The sequence below is a fragment of the Lolium rigidum genome, chromosome 5 (assembly GCF_022539505.1).
Source record: "Lolium rigidum isolate FL_2022 chromosome 5, APGP_CSIRO_Lrig_0.1, whole genome shotgun sequence".
Taxonomy (NCBI): Eukaryota; Viridiplantae; Streptophyta; class Magnoliopsida; order Poales; family Poaceae; genus Lolium; species Lolium rigidum.
The window spans coordinates 96,822,321-96,839,209 of NC_061512.1; positions in this window are offsets into that span (position 1 = coordinate 96,822,321).

Genomic DNA, 16,889 nt, shown 5'->3' on the forward strand with positions numbered 1-16,889 from the left:
AATTTTTTACTTCATGAACATGTTGGCTTGCATTCCCTGTACTACAGGTGATGCCATTGTTTTGTATCTAGTTCATTGTAAGCTAACAAAGTAAGGACTTAGTTTGGCATGCTATCACTCTGCTATCTAGCCTGTAGTACAAATAAACTTTTCATACTACTAGATAATAATTTCGCGTGCCATCTTGTTCTTCAAAAAGCTGCATTATTGACTTGTTTCTCTGACTTGGCATGACGCTCACATATGGAAAGCTGAACATATTGGTTTGCATTCCCTCTTATACAAGTTCACAGGTGATCCCACTATATTACGTATCCGGTCCATCCTAAGCTCCAACATTAACTATCCTCTATGTGTTGCTCATTACAAGTTTATATCCCGAAACATCTTGGTTTGCATCCCCTTCACTATAAGTTCAGGAGTATTATTTAGTTCACGGACAAAATGAAGTAATTGCACTTGGCACATGTTGGTTCACATTCCCTCCTCTTTAGCTTTTGCCATCGTAACTTCTTTTTTTGGTCTACATTCCCTGCTCTGTAGATGTAGCCATCATAACTTCATCTTGCTCAGTCGTTGTTACAAAATTTATAGCCTGCTACTATGTTGTTCATGCCAATTTTGTACTCCCTGAACATGTTGGTTTGCATGGGACTCGACAGTAGTAAGTCCGCCTGTTTCATTCTAACATGCTCGTTACATTGGTCTGTTGGTATGCGGCATGCACTCTTTGTTTGCTTATTGTGCGCATTACAATGATCTTGTTATAACGACGAAATGATGAGTTCCAAATTCTTTGGCAAACAATATTGCAGTGTCTTTGCGTTTCCATAGTTGCTTTCTTAACTTGTAATGTCTTTGTTTCAGATATAGGTGCTGCATGGACAACTTAAAAGATTGCCGGATCGCTTCATTGTATTGCTAGGTTTAATTACCATTCAATTTCTTTGGGTTCTGTAATATTTTTTCAAAGCCTTGCAGCTGATGTAATATTTAGTTAGTTTTTATAGTTCTTTCGCGCATTTTTTCTTTGGTGCTTTTGGTAAGTGAGGCTATCCGACGTAAATCAATGCTGCGTAAATATTCTCAGTATCTAAATCACGAATTCCCATCCCTTAAACGGCCCAATTAAGAGAAATCACATACGTGCCGGCCCGCAAAATCCTAAAGCGCCTTTTACGCCGACATATAAACAGCAACTAAACAGGCTGGCCCACTTACTTATTGGGCCAGCCCATTTGATTTACTGTGGACCCCACACTCTAATTGGGCCGGCCCACTTGCTTTAAGGTGGACCCCACCCACTACTGGGCCGGCCCACTACCTAGTTGGGCCAGCCCAATTGCTTTTGTGGTGGACCCCACATACTAAATGGGCCGGCCCTTTAAGACGAAAGTGGGACCCACCAGTGTTTTTGGCCCGGCCCACTATCTTGTTGGGCCGGCCCACTTGCTATATAGTGGACCCCACATACTAAATGGGCCGGCCCTTTAAGACGAAAGTGGGACCTACCAGTGTTTTTGGCCCGGCCCACTAGCGTGTTGGGCCGGCCCACTTGCTATATGGTGGACCCCACATACTAAATGGGCCGGCCCTTTAGCAGGAAAGTGGGACCACCAGAGTTTTTTGGCCCGGCCCACTATCTTGTTGGGCCGGCCCACTCGCTATATGGTGGACCCCACATACTAAATGGGCCAGCCCTTTAACTGGAAAGTGGGACCCACCTGTGTTTATGGCCCGGCCCACTATCTTGTTGGGCCGGCCCACTTGCTATATGGTGGACCCCACATACTAAATGGGCTGGCCCTTTAACAGGAAAGTGGGACCCACCGTGCTTTTGGCCCGACCCACCGGCTTGGTGGGCCGGCCCATTTGATCTAATGTGGACCCCACGTACTAAATGGGCCGGCCGATAGCGAGAAAGTGGGACCCACATGCTAATTGGGCCGGCCCAATAACTTCTTGGGCCGGCCAATAACTTGGCCGGCCCACTTGCTTTAAAGTGGACCCTACTTGGTAAATGGGCCGGCCCGATAACGAGAAAGTGGGTCCCACATGTTTTTTGGGCCGGCCCTTTTGCTCGTTGGACCGGTCAAACGAGTGCATTCGGCCCGGCCCACATGCTTAGTGGGCCGGCCCATTAATGTTTTCACCGATCAACCTTAGAGGTTAGGCCCCGCCCACGTAACTAATGGACCAGCCCGACTATATAGTTGACCGGTCAAACTAAGTCAGCCGTCCCGGCCCGCAAACTTAATGGGCCGGCCCGCTTAAGACGTGGCGAGGCCTCGTGTGGGCCTACCATCTACCACGGGGTTTCGGCCGGTTAACGCCGTTAACCGCGGCTAACGGCGTCCGCCACGTGTCGGCTTGCATGACGTCGGCGAGTCAACGGGCTCCCGGAAACACTTGGGCAACGGTCCGATTTTCCGTGGCGGAAGGGCGCCCAAGCGCGACGGACCGAAAAAATCGTCGTAGGACTTTGCCTGACGCAGTTTCCACAACAGAACCCATATCGTCGGGTTAGGCCCATAGGCAACGAAAAATACCCCTTAGCGGACGATTTTGAGACGTTGTCTATCAGAACTTTTCTTGTAGTGAAACCACACCAGAATAATTCACACAAAAACTTGGGAAAATTACAGTATGTAAAGGTTTACTAATGCAAGCTACTGAAAGTGGTTTCACCCATTTATGATTTTTAAACCAAAGATATGATTTTTGCAATTCCAGAAATGGCTTAGGAACCATTTAAATGGTCTAAATCTTTCTGTAAGTCACAAAAATGCATGAAGCATACCTACTGAAAGCTAATAACATGTAGAGCACACATGCACAAGAATCACATGAAAATAAAATCTTAAATGACCTAGAAAAAATAACTAAGACAGAAACCAGAGCATACAAACAGCCAGGTACACTAGTATCAGAGCATCACCAACCAACACCAAACATACCCATGGATTGGCGAGACTAAATGTGATCAAACCCCACTGGTTTGGTATTTTTCTGACTTGTAAATGATTTTACAAAAATCATACACTAAAAAGCTATACTGTTTCAGTTATGTAATTATTGTAATTAAACTACTTCTCTGAAAAATAAACCCTTTGGCACAAAAGTATCCTACAACTATCTCTACCAGCAGCACTTGGATTTGTTTTAAAATCATTAGCAGTTTTCCATTTAAAAATCATTTACTAGCTCTCTGGACAGAAATGGTTTTGTAAAACAACTTAAATACAGGAAACTCCTGCATGCTAGACTAGTGCCAAAATGAAGCTATCTACATATACTTCACAACAAAATTAACCTCATGCATAAAGGTTCTTCAGAAAATACACACTAAATAAAATACTCAAACAGATACTTTTTAGTTTTTCATTTAACAGCACATTTTCACAGCACTAAATCAGATGCATGCAATTTTATATGGTTAAGAAAACATCTGTGAGCATCTAGGAACTTGAATCAACTCATTTGGTCACTGGATGAATTTGTGGTGATTTAAATACTGAACAGAGATTTGTTGTAAGGTTAATAGGAAGAAAAAGAGAAAGAAAAGGAAAGGGGCCGACGCTGCTGGGCTCGCCGGATTCGGCCCAGCAACGGCTCCGCAGCGTGGGAGCCCGCGATTTGAACGGAGGGCGATGTGGAGGACATGCTGGCGCGCGGGCCAGCTGCCTGGACGCATGCATGCGTCAGATTGTAATCCGACGGCGCATGCATGATCGTCCAGCTCGCGACGCGAGCATATGCACCGCAGCTAACCCTAGCTACTGCGGGGCACGGCGTGCTCACCTCGGGGCTCTGTCGACGGTGAGGTGGGGCGCGTTGGACGCGGCGGAGCACGGGCTACCGAGCGAGGTTGATGGCGGACGAAACCGCGACAACCCTTCGGCGATCGACGGCGACGGCTGAGGCTGTTGTTCATCACGGCGGCGCCTGCAGTCGACCCTGGGACACGGGAGTTGTCGCGTTAGACGGATAAGATAGAGGTGCAGCTAGTGAGGAGGGAAAAGGGAGGAGATGGCATCGGTCGACGACGGCAACCTTCACCGTCCCCGGCAGGTGCCGGGCTCGAGCACGGCGAGCTGGGAGGAGAGAAGCTCCTCTCCTCTCGGGAGGTGGAGTTGGGCTGGAGTGCGGTTCTGGTGGCGAGGGAATTGAGCAAGAGGGGGGTTCCGGTCGTTTTATATCTCGCCGCGCGGTGCACGGTGCACCGCATCCGTGGCGAGGCGAAGGGCGTGCGGCGGCAGCGTATTGGGCGAGCTGGGCGGCGGGGCTACGTGGCTGATCGTCGGTGCCACACCGTGGACACACGCGCACGTCGTCTGCAGCGAGCAGAGAGGGAAGACACGACGGGAGCGGGAAGGTCTGCCAGGCGCTCGACGGAACGACTCGACAAGGCGTCAACGGTGGCATGCAGAGAGATGGGAGGGAACGGAGGTGCTTGTCTCTGGGGCTCGTGAACTCCATGCGCGTGCCGGCTACGTCGTCTAAGGCCACCAGCGTGGGAGGGTGAGGCGGCCACCGTGGCCGTGCCAACGCCGGCGTGCTCGTCGCCCATTGGGGGTGACCATGGCGGGCCAGGGAGAGGGAGTGTGAGAGGGAAGCCCAGGCGTTTTCTAGGGGGTATAGAGGGTTGCAGCAGGCGTTGATGACACGCTGGATTCACGGCACGAGCTGCAGAGCGAACGGGAAAGAAACTTGTCCGCGCCTGGGTGACCACGAGTGGAAACGACAGAAGGGCGGTCTAGGAGCTAGGGAAGGGACAGGAGAGGTTGACAGGGTGAGAGAGAAGACAGGGCAGCACCTCCTGGACAAGCAGGTCGTGCCAAATGAAAAGGGGAGAGGAAGATCTCCTTCCTCTCCACATGCACGGGCTCCGATGGTTTTGTCCAAGAGAGCAAGAGAGAAGGGTTGAGCTGGGTCAGGGAGAGTGCAGCACGTTTGTGTGAGTCAGCAGGTCGTGTGTGAGTGTGCTGGTGAGAAGAGAAAGTGAGGGGAAAGGGGAAATGGGAGGGGTGATGTGCATGGCCGGCATGACCTTCTCCTCTTTTCCTATTTCTTTGTAATTTTGTGAACAAACCACTTCTTTGTGATCAAGGCAAGGCTAGGACAATATAATGATGATCAATGGGCACTTGTTTGGAGAATTTTTCGAATATAAAATTTGGAGAAAAGATGGAAGAAATTGGAGGATGGAAATTTTGAGAGAGACAGGATCTATGGATATCATGATCACATGCACTCAGGATCACGTGCTCAAGGATTTTTGTAATGTTTTATTTAATTCAAATAAGAAATAAGAAGGAGTTCTCATGTAGAAAAGGTTTTTAGGGTTTTTAGAGATTCACACACAAATGTAATTTTCTACAAGTGGCAAACACACACATCGAACAATCAATTGCAAGATCAACTATATGCATGCAAATTTTTTAAGTTAGAAAAAGTTTTTGTTGGCCCAAAAATTTGTATTCCAAAATTTTAAGCAAGGCAGAAAAGTTGGGTTGTTACACCTTGTTTATCAACTTAATTGAATGCTTACTATATGACATAAGAAGACTACGTGCCTTGGTTTTTCATTTATTTTGATTTATTTTGAATTTTTATGCCCATTTGAATCTTTGTCAAATCCTAGCTTTGACCATGGTTTAAACAAGTTTAAAACATGAATATGAAAAATTAAGCATCTATCCTTCTTAGTCACTCCAAAATGTAGCTCTTGGGAGGGTTTTTGAAATTTCCATGTTTGAAACCAAAAACCACATCTCTTCATGCTTGACTTCATAAGTCAGAGTTTAGGGATAGGGGTAGATACATGATTTTTCTAGTTGAATATGTCTAAACCTTGTCTATCAACCTTAAAGCTTACTATATGACATACGAAGACTATTTGCTAACAGAGGGAGTAAGCACTCTAGCTATGAAAAGTACGAAACGATGCATACCAAAATGATTTTTATAGAGGAATACTAGTTCGGATTATTTAATTTTATATTAGCAGGCCAAAATCGAACCCTGTAGTTGGATTTTCTGAAATTGATCCGTAGTACTGGGCAAAACTCTAGTTTAGCTTATTTAATAATAGATTAGTAGGTCGATTTTTTTACGTTTTTATTATTATTACTAGGCAGCACATGTGTTTGCCCGTCCAGTGAAACTCTTTCATTTCATTTTTTTTCCGCAAGGTCGGGAGTCGGAGGAAGAGGGATCACATGGGAGGAGACGAAGGGAGAGCAGTCACGGGGCCCCACTTATTTATGGTGTCTACCATTTTTCGGGTGATGTTGACTGTTGTGCAGGGTTGTCAGTGCGCAGGGGGTGCGAGCGAGCGAGGCCGAGAATGAGGGTTTTTTTTGTTAGAGGGACAACCGAACCATCCTAAAGGACCCAGATTTTCAATACGCATCAGAGCGCAGTTTACAGCAGGACAAAAAATAAACAGGAAATTACGTCTAAATCCCTAAGATTTACATGGTAGACCCAAGGCTGAAAGCAAGAAATGCGATCGGGTCCTTAACAGCCACCGTCCGGGTTGATCCTCTTCGCAGCCGGGGACGAACCACTTGGCACGACCAAATCGCCATGGCTACAGAGCCTGCACACCATGGCCTACGAGCTGAGCTAGAAACGCCCTGCCAAAACCGGCAGCCAACGGAGGTGGATAATTGGAGAGATGGAGAGAGAGAGAGAGAGAGAGTCTTGATGCCTCTCTCTTGACAAAGAAGATGGCTAGGAGTTTCCCTACCTAGCGTAAATGACTTGTGCTCACCGAAGTGTGGGACCTCACGCATGGGAATCACACGTAAGTGACACACTTGTTGCTCTAATAACTCGGGTGATTATTATATTGTATTAGTACATAGTTTCCTATGTGCCTTGGTTTTTCATTTTTTTAAATTATGCCCATTTTTTGAATCTTGGTCAAATCCTAGGTTTGACCGTGATTTAAACAAGTTTGAAGCATGAATATGAAAAACTAAGCATGTATCCTTCCTAGTCACTCCAAAATGAAGCTCTTGAGATGGTTTTTGAAATTTCCATGTTTGAAACCAAAAACCACTTCTCTCTTCATGCTTGACTTCATAGGACAGAGTTTAGAGTTAGGGGCAGCTTGATACATGATTTTTCTGGTTTGAATATGTCTAGACCTTGTTTATCAACTTAATTGAATGCTTACTATATGACATAAGAAGACTATGTGCATTGGTTTTTCATTTTATTGATTTTTTTTGAATTTTTATCCCCATTTGTTGAATCTTGGTCAAATCCTAGGTTTGACCAAGATTTAGAAAAGTTTAAAACATGAATATGAAAAGTTAAGCCTGTATTGATCCTTCTTAGTCACTCCAAAATGAAGCTCGTGGGGGGAGGTTTTTGAAATTTCCATGATTTTTTCTGGTTTGAATATGTCTAGACCTTGTTTATCAACTTGAATGCTTAACATACAAAGACTATGTGCTTTGGTATTTGATTTTTTTTTTAGTTTTTATGCCCATTTGAATGTTGGTCAAATCCTAGGTTTGACCATGACATAAACAAGTTTAAAACATCAATATGAAAAAGTAATCATGTATCCTTCTTAGTCACTCCAAAATGAAGCTCTTGGAATGGTTTTTGAAATTTCCATGTTTGAAACCAAAAACTACTTCTCTTCACCATACATGCTTGACTCAATAAGACATAGTTTAGGGTTAGGGGGTAGATACATGATTTTTCAGGTTTAATATGTCTAGACCTTGTTTATCAACTTTATTGAATGCTTACTATATGACATAAGAAGACCTTGGTTTTTCATTTTTTGATTTTTTTTGAATTTTTATGCCCATTTGAATCTTGGTCAAATCCTAGGTTTGACCAAGATTTGAACAAGTTTAAAACTTGAATATGAAAAAGTAAGCATGTATGCTTCTTAGTCACTCCAAAATGAAGCTCTTGGGAGGGTTTTCGAAATTTCCATGTTTGAAACAAAAAACCACATCTCTTCATGCTTGACTTCATAAGGCAGAGTTTAGGGTTAGGGGGTAGATACATGATTTTTCTGATTTGAATATGTATAGACCGTGTTTATCAACTTGAATGCTTACTATATGACGTACAAAGACAATGTGCTTTGGTTTTTCATTTTTTGATTATTTTTTGAATTTTTATACCCATTTGAATCTTGGTCAACTCGTAGGTTTGACCAAGATTTAAACAAGTTAAAAACATGAGTATGAAAAAGTAAGCCTCTATCCATCTTAGTCACTCCAAAATGAAGCTCTTTTGGGAGGGTTTTTGAAATTTCCATGTTTGAAACCAAATACCACTTCTCTTCATGCTTGACTTCATAAGACAGAGTTTAGGGTTAGGGGGTAGATACATGATTCTCCTGGTTTGAATATGTGTAGACCATGTTTATCACCTTAATTGAATGCTTACTATATGACATAAGAAGACCTTGGTTTTTAATTTTTTGATTTTTTCTAATTTTTATTCCCATTTGAATCTTGATCAAATCCTAGGTTTGACCAAGATTTCAACAAGTTTAAAACTTGAATATGAAAAAGTAAGCATGTATGCTTCTTAGTCACTCCAAAATGAAGCTCTTGGGAGGGTTTTCGAAAATTCCATGTTTGAAACCAAAAACCACATCTCTTCATATGCTTGACTTCATAAGGCAGAGTTTAGGGTTAGGGGGTATATACATGATTTTTCTGGTTTGAATATGTCTAGACCTTGTTTATCAACTTCACTGAATGTGTACTATATGACATAAGAAGACTATGTGCCTTGGTTTTTCATTTATTTTGATATATTTTGAATTTTTATGCCCATTTGTATCTTGGTCAAATACTAGGTTTGACCATGATTTAAACAAGTTTAAAACATGAATATAAAAATTAAGCATCTATCCTTCTTAGTCACTCAAAAATGTAGCTCTTGGCAGGGTTTTTGAAATTTCCATGTTTGAAACCCAAAACCACTTCTCTTCATGCTTGACTTCATAAGACAAAGTTTATGGTCATGGGGTAGATACATTATTTTTCTGGTTTGAATATGTCTAGACCTTGTTTATCAACTTGAATGCTTACTATATGACATACGAAGACTATGTGCTTTGGTTTTTAATGTTTTTTCATTTTTTTTTTGAATTTTTATACCCATTTGAATCTTGGTCAAATCATAGGTTTGACCAAGATATAAACAAGTTTAAAACATGAGTATGAAAAAGTAAGCCTCTATCCATCTTAGTCACTCCAAAATGAAGCTCTTGGGAGGGTTTTTGAAATTTCCATGTTTGAAACCAAAAACCACTTCTCTTCATGCTTGGCTTCATAAGACAGAGTTTAGGGTTAGGGGGCAGATACATGATTTTCCTGGTTTGAATATGTGTAGACCTTGTTTATCAACTTAATTGAATGCTTAATATATGACATAAGAAGACTACGTGCCTTGGTTTTTCATTTATTTTGATTTATTTTGAATTTTTATGCCCATTTGAATCTTGGTCAAATCCTAGGTTTGACCATGATTTAAACAAGTTTAAAACATGAATATGAATAATTAAGCATCTATCCTTCTTAGTCACTCCAAAATGTAGCTCTTGGGAGGGTTTTTGAAATTTCCATGTCTGAAACCAAAAACCACATCTCTTCATGCTTGACTTCATAAGTCAGAGTTTAAGGATAGGGGTAGATACATGATTTTTCTGGTTGAATATGTCTAAACCTTGTTTATCAACTTGAATGCTTACTATATGACATACGAAGACTATTTGCTAACGGAGGGAGTAAGCACTCTTGCTATGAAAAGTACGAAACGATGCATACAAAAATGATTTTTATAGAGGAATACTAGTTCGGATTATTTAATTTTATATTAGCAGGCCAAAATCGAACCCCGTAGTTGGAGTTTCTGAAATTGATCCGTAGTACTGGGCAAAACCCTAGTTTAGCTTATTTAATAATAGATTCGTAGGTCGATTTTTTTACGTTTTTATTATTATTACTAGGCAGCACATGTGTTTGCCGGTCCAGTGAAACTCTTTCATTTCATTTTTATTTTCCGCAAGGTCGGTAGTCGGAGGAAGAGGGATCACACAGGAGGAGACAAAGGGAGAGCAGTCACGGGGCCCCACTTATTTATGGTGTCTACCCTTTTTCAGGTGATGTTGATTGTTGTGCACGGTTGTCAGTGCGCAGGGGGTGCGAGCGAGCGAGGCCTAGAATGAGGGTTTTTTTGTTAGAGGTACAACCGAACCATCCTGAAGGACCCAGATTTCCAATACGCATCAGAGCGCAGTTTACAGCAGGACACAAAATAAATAGGAAATTACGTCTAAATCCCTAAGATTTACATGGTAGACCCCAGGCTGAAAGCAAAAAATGCGATCGGGTCCTTAACAGCCACCGTCTGGATTGATCCTCTTCGCAGCCGGGGACGAACCACTTGGCGCGACCAAATCGCCATGGCTACAGAGCCTGCACACCAAAACCGGCAGCCAATGGAGGTGGATAGTTGGAGAGATGGAGAGAGAGAGTCTTGATGCCTCTCTCTTGACAAAGAAGATGGCTGGGAGTTTGCCTACCTAGCGTACGTGACTTGTGCACACTGAAGTGTGGGACCTCACGCATGGGAACCACACGTAAGTGACACACTTGTTGCTCTAATAACTCGGGTGATTATTATACTGTATTAGTACATAGTTTCCTATGTGCCTTGGTTTTTCTTTTTTTTTAAAAAATTTATGCACATTTTTGAATCTTGGTCAAATCCTAGGTTTGACCATGGTTTAAACAAGTTTGAAACATGAATATGAAAAAGTAAGCATGTATCATTCGTAGTCACTCCAAAATGAAGCTCTTGAGAGGGTTTTTGAAATTTCCATGTTTGAAACCAAAAACCACTTCTCTCTTCATGCTTGACTTCATAAGACAGAGTTTAGGGTTAGGGGTGTAGCTTGATACATGATTTTTCTGGTTTGAATATGTCTAGACCTTGTTTATCAACTTAATTGAATGCTTACTATATGACATAAGAAGACTATGTGCATCGGTTTTTCATTTTATTGATTTTTTTTGAACTTTTATCCCCATTTGTTGAATCTTGGTCAAATCCTAGGTTTGACCAAGATTTAGACCAAGTTTAAAACATGAATATGAAAAATTAAGCCTGTATCGATCCTTCTTAGTCACTCCAAAATGAAGCTCGTGGGGGGAGGTTTTTGAAATTTCCGTGATTTTTCTGGTTTGAATGTGTCTGGACCTTGTTTATCAACTTGAATTCTTAACATACAAAGACTATGTGCTTTGGTATTTGATTTTTTTTTGAATTTTTCTGCCCATTTGAATCTTGGTCAAATTCTCGGTTTGACCTTGACTTAAACAAGTTTAAAACATGAATATGAAAAAGTAAGCATGTATCCTTCTTAGTCACTCCAAAATGAAGCTCTTGGGAGGGTTTTTGAAATTTCCATGTTTGAAACCAAAAATCACTTCTCTTCAGCATACATGCTTGACTTCATAAGACATAGTTTAGGTTTAGGGGGTAGATACATGATTTTTCAGGTTTAATATGTCTAGTCCTTGTTTATCAGTTTTATTGAATGCTTACTATATGACATAAGAAGACCTTGGTTTTTCATTTTTTGATTTTTTCTGAATTTTTATGCCCATTTGAATCTTGGTCAAATCCTAGGTTTGACCAAGATTTGAACAAGTTTAAAACTTGAATATGAAAAAGTAAGCATGTATGCTTCTTAGTCACTCCAAAATGAAGCTCTTGGGAGGCTTTTCGAAATTTCCATGTTTGAAACCAAAAACCACATCTCTTCATGCTTGCCTTCATAAGGCAGAGTTTAGGGCTAGGGGGTAGATACATGATTTTTCTGGTTTGAATATGTATAGACCGTGTTTATCAACTTGAATGCTTACTATATGACATACGAAGACTATGTGCTTTGGTTTTTCATTTTTTTGATTATTTTTTGAATTTCTATACCCATTTGAATCTTGGTCAAATCATAGGTTTGACCAAGATTTAAACAAGTTAAAAACATGAGTATGAAAAAGTAAGCCTCTATCCATCTTAGTCACTCCAAAATGAAGCTCTTTTGGGAGGGTTTTTGAAATTTCCATGTTTGAAACCAAAAGCCACTTCTCTTAATGCTTGACTTCATAAGACAAAGTTTACGGTTAGGGGGTAGATACATGATTTTCCTGGTTTGAATATGTGTAGACCATGTTTATCACCTTAATGGAATGCTTACTATATGACATAAGAAGACCTTGGTTTTTTATTTTTTGATTTTTTTGAATTTTTATGCCCATTTGAATCTGGATCAAATCCTAGGTTTGACCAAGATTTCAACAAGTTTAAAAATTGAATATGAAAAAGTAAGCATGTATGCTTCTTAGTCACTCCAAAATGAAGCTCTTGGGAGGGTTTTCAAAATTTCCATGTTTGAAACCAAAAACAACATCTCTTCATATGCTTGACTTCATAAGACAGAGTTTAGGGTAAGGGGGTAGATACATGATTTTTCTGGTTTGAATATGTCTAGACCTTGTTTATCAACTTAACTGAATGCGTACTATATGACATAAGAAGACTATGTGCCTTGGTTTTTCATTTATTTTGAATTTTTATGCCCATTTGTATCTTGGTCAAATCCTAGGTTTGACCATGATTTAAACTAGTTTAAAACACGAATATGAAAAATTAAGCATCTATCCTTCTTTGTGACTCCAAAATGTAGCTCTTGGGAGGGTTTTTGAAATTTCCATGTTTGAAACCCAAAACCACTTCTCCTCATACTTGACTTCATAAGACAAAGTTTAGGGTTATGGGGTAGATACATTATTTTTCTGGTTTGAATATGTATAGACCTTGTTTATCAACTTGAATGCTTACTATATGACATACGAAGACTATGTGCTTTGGTTTTTCATTTTTTTGATTTTTTTTATTTTTTATACCCATTTGAATCTTGGTCAAATCATAGGTTTGACCAAGATTTAAACAAGTTTAAAACATAAGTATGAAAAAGTAAGCCTCTATCCATCTTAGTCACTCCAAAATGATGCTCTTGGGAGGGTTTTTGAAATTTCCATGTTTGAAACCAAAAACCACTTCTCTTCATGCTTGGCTTCATAAGACAGAGTTTAGGGTTAGGGGCGAGATACATGATTTTCCTGGTTTGAATATGTGTAGACCTTGTTTATCAACTTAATTGAATGCTTAATATATGACATAAGAAGACTACGTGCCTTGGTTTTCCATTTATTTTGATTTATTTTGAATTTTTATGCCCATTTGAATCTTGGTCAAATCCTAGGTTTGACCATGATTTAAACAAGTTTAAAACATGAATATGAAAAATTAAGCATCTATCCTTCTTAGTCACTCCAAAATGTAGCTCTTGGGAGGGTTTTTGAAATTTCCATGTTTGAAACCAAAAACCACATCTCTTCATGCTTGACTTCATAAGTCAGAGTTTAGGGATAGGGGTAGATACATGATTTTTCTGGTTGAATATGTCTAAACCTTGTTTATCAACTTGAATGCTTACTATATGACATACATAGACTATTTGCTAACGGAGGGAGTAAGCACTCTAGCTATGAAAAGTACGAAACGATGCATACCAAAATGATTTTTATAGAGGAATACTAGTTCGGATTATTTAATTTTATATTAGCAGGCCAAAATCGAACCCCGTAGTTGGATTTTCTGAAATTGATCCGCAGTACTGGGAAAAACCCTAGTTTAGCTTATTTAATTATAGATTCGTAGGTCGATTTTATTACGTTTTTATTATTATTACTAGGCAGCACATGTGTTTGCCCGTCCAGTGAAACTCTTTCATTTCATTCTTATTTTCCGCAAGGTCGGGAGTCCGAGGAAGAGGGATCACACGGGAGGAGACGAAGGGAGAGCAGTCACGGGACCCCACTTATTTATGGTGTCTACCCTTTTTCGGGTGATGTTGACTGTCGAGGGTACTTCTCGGCAATGCCCTCCGATTGGGGCTTAGGGTTGATGGAATCATGTAGGCTGACACGAGACATCGGTTCGCAGACAAGCGGGGAGAGCAATTTACCCAGGTTCGGGGCCCTCGATGAGGTAAAACCCTTACGTCCTGATCTTGATTATGAGAATATTGGGTTACAATGGGGTGCCGAAGGTTTCGGCTGAGATCTCGTCGAGAGGCTAAGTGCTGCGGCGACCTAACTCTAGACTTTTGGTGGCTAAAGTTGCTAAGATTGATCGTGTCCCTCGGTAGCCCCTCTCCTGGCCTTTATATAGGAGGCCAGGTCTCAAGAGGTCCAACCGGGTACGACTAGGTTTACAGGAGTCCTATCTCTAAACTTTCCTTGTTCGGCTCCTTCTTTGTCTTGTCCGTCAAGGAATCTTCTGCTGCATCGTCCAAGTGGGCCGCCTTGCCATCGAGTACCTTCATGGGCCTCCAATTGGATTGTACAGGATAGGGCAATGTCGGTTACCCGAAGGGTAATGCCCACGTCAGTAGCCCCCGAGTGTTTAGCCGAAGATAATTCCGGTAGAGACTAAAGCATGCCTCCACCTAATGTTCTTCTCTTTGATTGTTCTTGTCCATCTTGTATCAGCATCATCTTGTTCTATCGGGTGCGCGTCCAGCGCTCCCGATGGGAGTAGCCCCCGAGTCTAGGTACGGATGGTCGCAATCCGTGCGTAGACTCAAGTTGTACCACTCGAACGTTTTTTACTCTGCCGAAGTTTTTCTGCAAATCTTCATGGGTCATCCGATACATTTGTACCAAGGCTTGTATTCTTCAGTAACGCGTAAGGGATAATGAGTAACGTGCCCAACTTTTGCTGGTTAACTGCCGATGGGAAAACAACGTCACCCAACGCAGAATCAAGTCCCCGGGCATGATCCTGCAGTGCAAACAAGTTCTATCGGGTGCGCGTCCAGCGCTCCCGATGGGAGTAGCCCCCGAGTCTGGGCACGGGCGCTTGCAACCGGGTGCAAACTCGAGCTGAGCATTCCATCCTTTTCTTCAAATGTTTCTTCACAAGATTATCTTCGAGTTCTCATTTTATCGGGTGCGCGTCCAGCGCTCCCGATGGGAGTAGCCCCCGAGTCTAGGTGCGGATGCTCGCAATCCGTACGTAGACTCAACTCCACCATCCGATACTTTTTATATTTCTTCGAATGCTTCGAGCGTTCCTCACGACGTCACTGATGACGTTATTGACACTTTGATTTTGACTGACAAGACGCGACTTGTTGGGCCCATCCTACCTCTGTCTGGCTCTGTTTTTAAGTAATATCCGCCTTTCTCGTACAGTTACCAAGGCGCCTCCTCGATTTCCGTGATCAACGATGGAGAAGGGGTCCTCTTAATGAACTGGAAGCAACGACACGTTCCCACGCAATCCTCAAGTTCTCCCCTACTTAAAATATCTCGGAATAAAATCCTTAGCATTCTCTCATATCATCGTAGCATCCTCATGTTCTTCTTCCACCTTCTTCTTTCATAACCGCTGCGCCGCCACCACCGTTTTTAGATCTTCTCCAGATCCCTCGATGGTGAAGAAGAAGAACCTTGCTACCGCCGCCAGTTCCGCGAGTGGTGGCGCCGCCGCCAAGGCCTCCTCGAATCTTCCGAAGAGGAGCACTCCAGATGCTCCTCCCCCACCTCCGGCGCCGCCAGCATCGCCAAGCTCGGTAACCGTGACAAAACCTGGAGATTGGCTAGCGTCCTCCATCACGAAGCGTGATGAAAAGAGGGCCCGAAGCCTTGGTCTAATCTCCTCCGACGAGGGGAATGTGATTCTCCCAGGTACGATCTCTCGGCCCAATCCCCCTGCTGGTTTTACCGTGATGTTCTTGTCGTTCTTGTATCCGGGTTTCTCACTTCCTGCTCACGAGTTCCTTCATTGCCTTCTGCGGACTTACGAAATCCAACTGTGGCAACTTACCCCTAACTCAATCCTTCACGTTGATGTGTTCATCACCCTTTGCGAGGCGTTCTTGGGCATCGAGCCTCACTTTGGGTTGTGGAAGAAAATCTTCTTCGTAAAGAGATACAGCAGTAGCAATGGACCCTTTGTCATTGGGGGAGTGGGGTTCGTTGTCCGTTCAGAGGTCAATTATTTCAGTTTCCCAATGAGAGAATCCGTGCAAGGATGGAGACTGAAATGGTTTTATGTTAAGGATTCCTCAACAACCGAGTCCCAGCTTCCTCGCTTTGCCGACGTCCTCGAAGCCAAACCTAAGCATTCTTGGAAGAACATCCTCTCTCCCGATGAAAGGACAGCAGCCGATGAGTTATTTGTCAAATTTCTTCGGATCAAAGAAACCGATGGCCAAACCATGATCGGCACAGAGGTGGCTGCGGTGTTTTTGAAACGTCGAGTCCAGCCAGTCATGGCCAGGGTTCGTCCGATGTGGTTGTATTCGGGTCCGAAGGATGAGACCAGGATAAATATTGTTGAACTATCGGAAAAGGAGCTGCTTGACGAAGTTCGATGCCTCACTCTCCTCAGCCAGGAAGACTCGATCCCGTTGATATCTTCTTATCCACCTCTTGATGCCGATCATCCGTTGACAGAGGTAAATTTTCCTTCTCATACTCTTATTACCCTGTTCCACTTGATCGACACAACTATTATTGTTCTTACTTGTTTTTCCTTCGGCAGATCCCCATAGTTTCTGAAAACTTGCATGATCTACCAAATGACACTTCCGAAGGAAGAGGTTTCTCAGCCCCTGTTGATTTTCATACTGCCGAGTACATGAGCTCAAAGAATGACCACGATGATCCGATAGATTCTGAAGCTATCTTCACCGATCTTCCTCCCCCATCCAACGATACTTGCGACATAGCGGGATCAGTGCGTGATGACGACGCTGA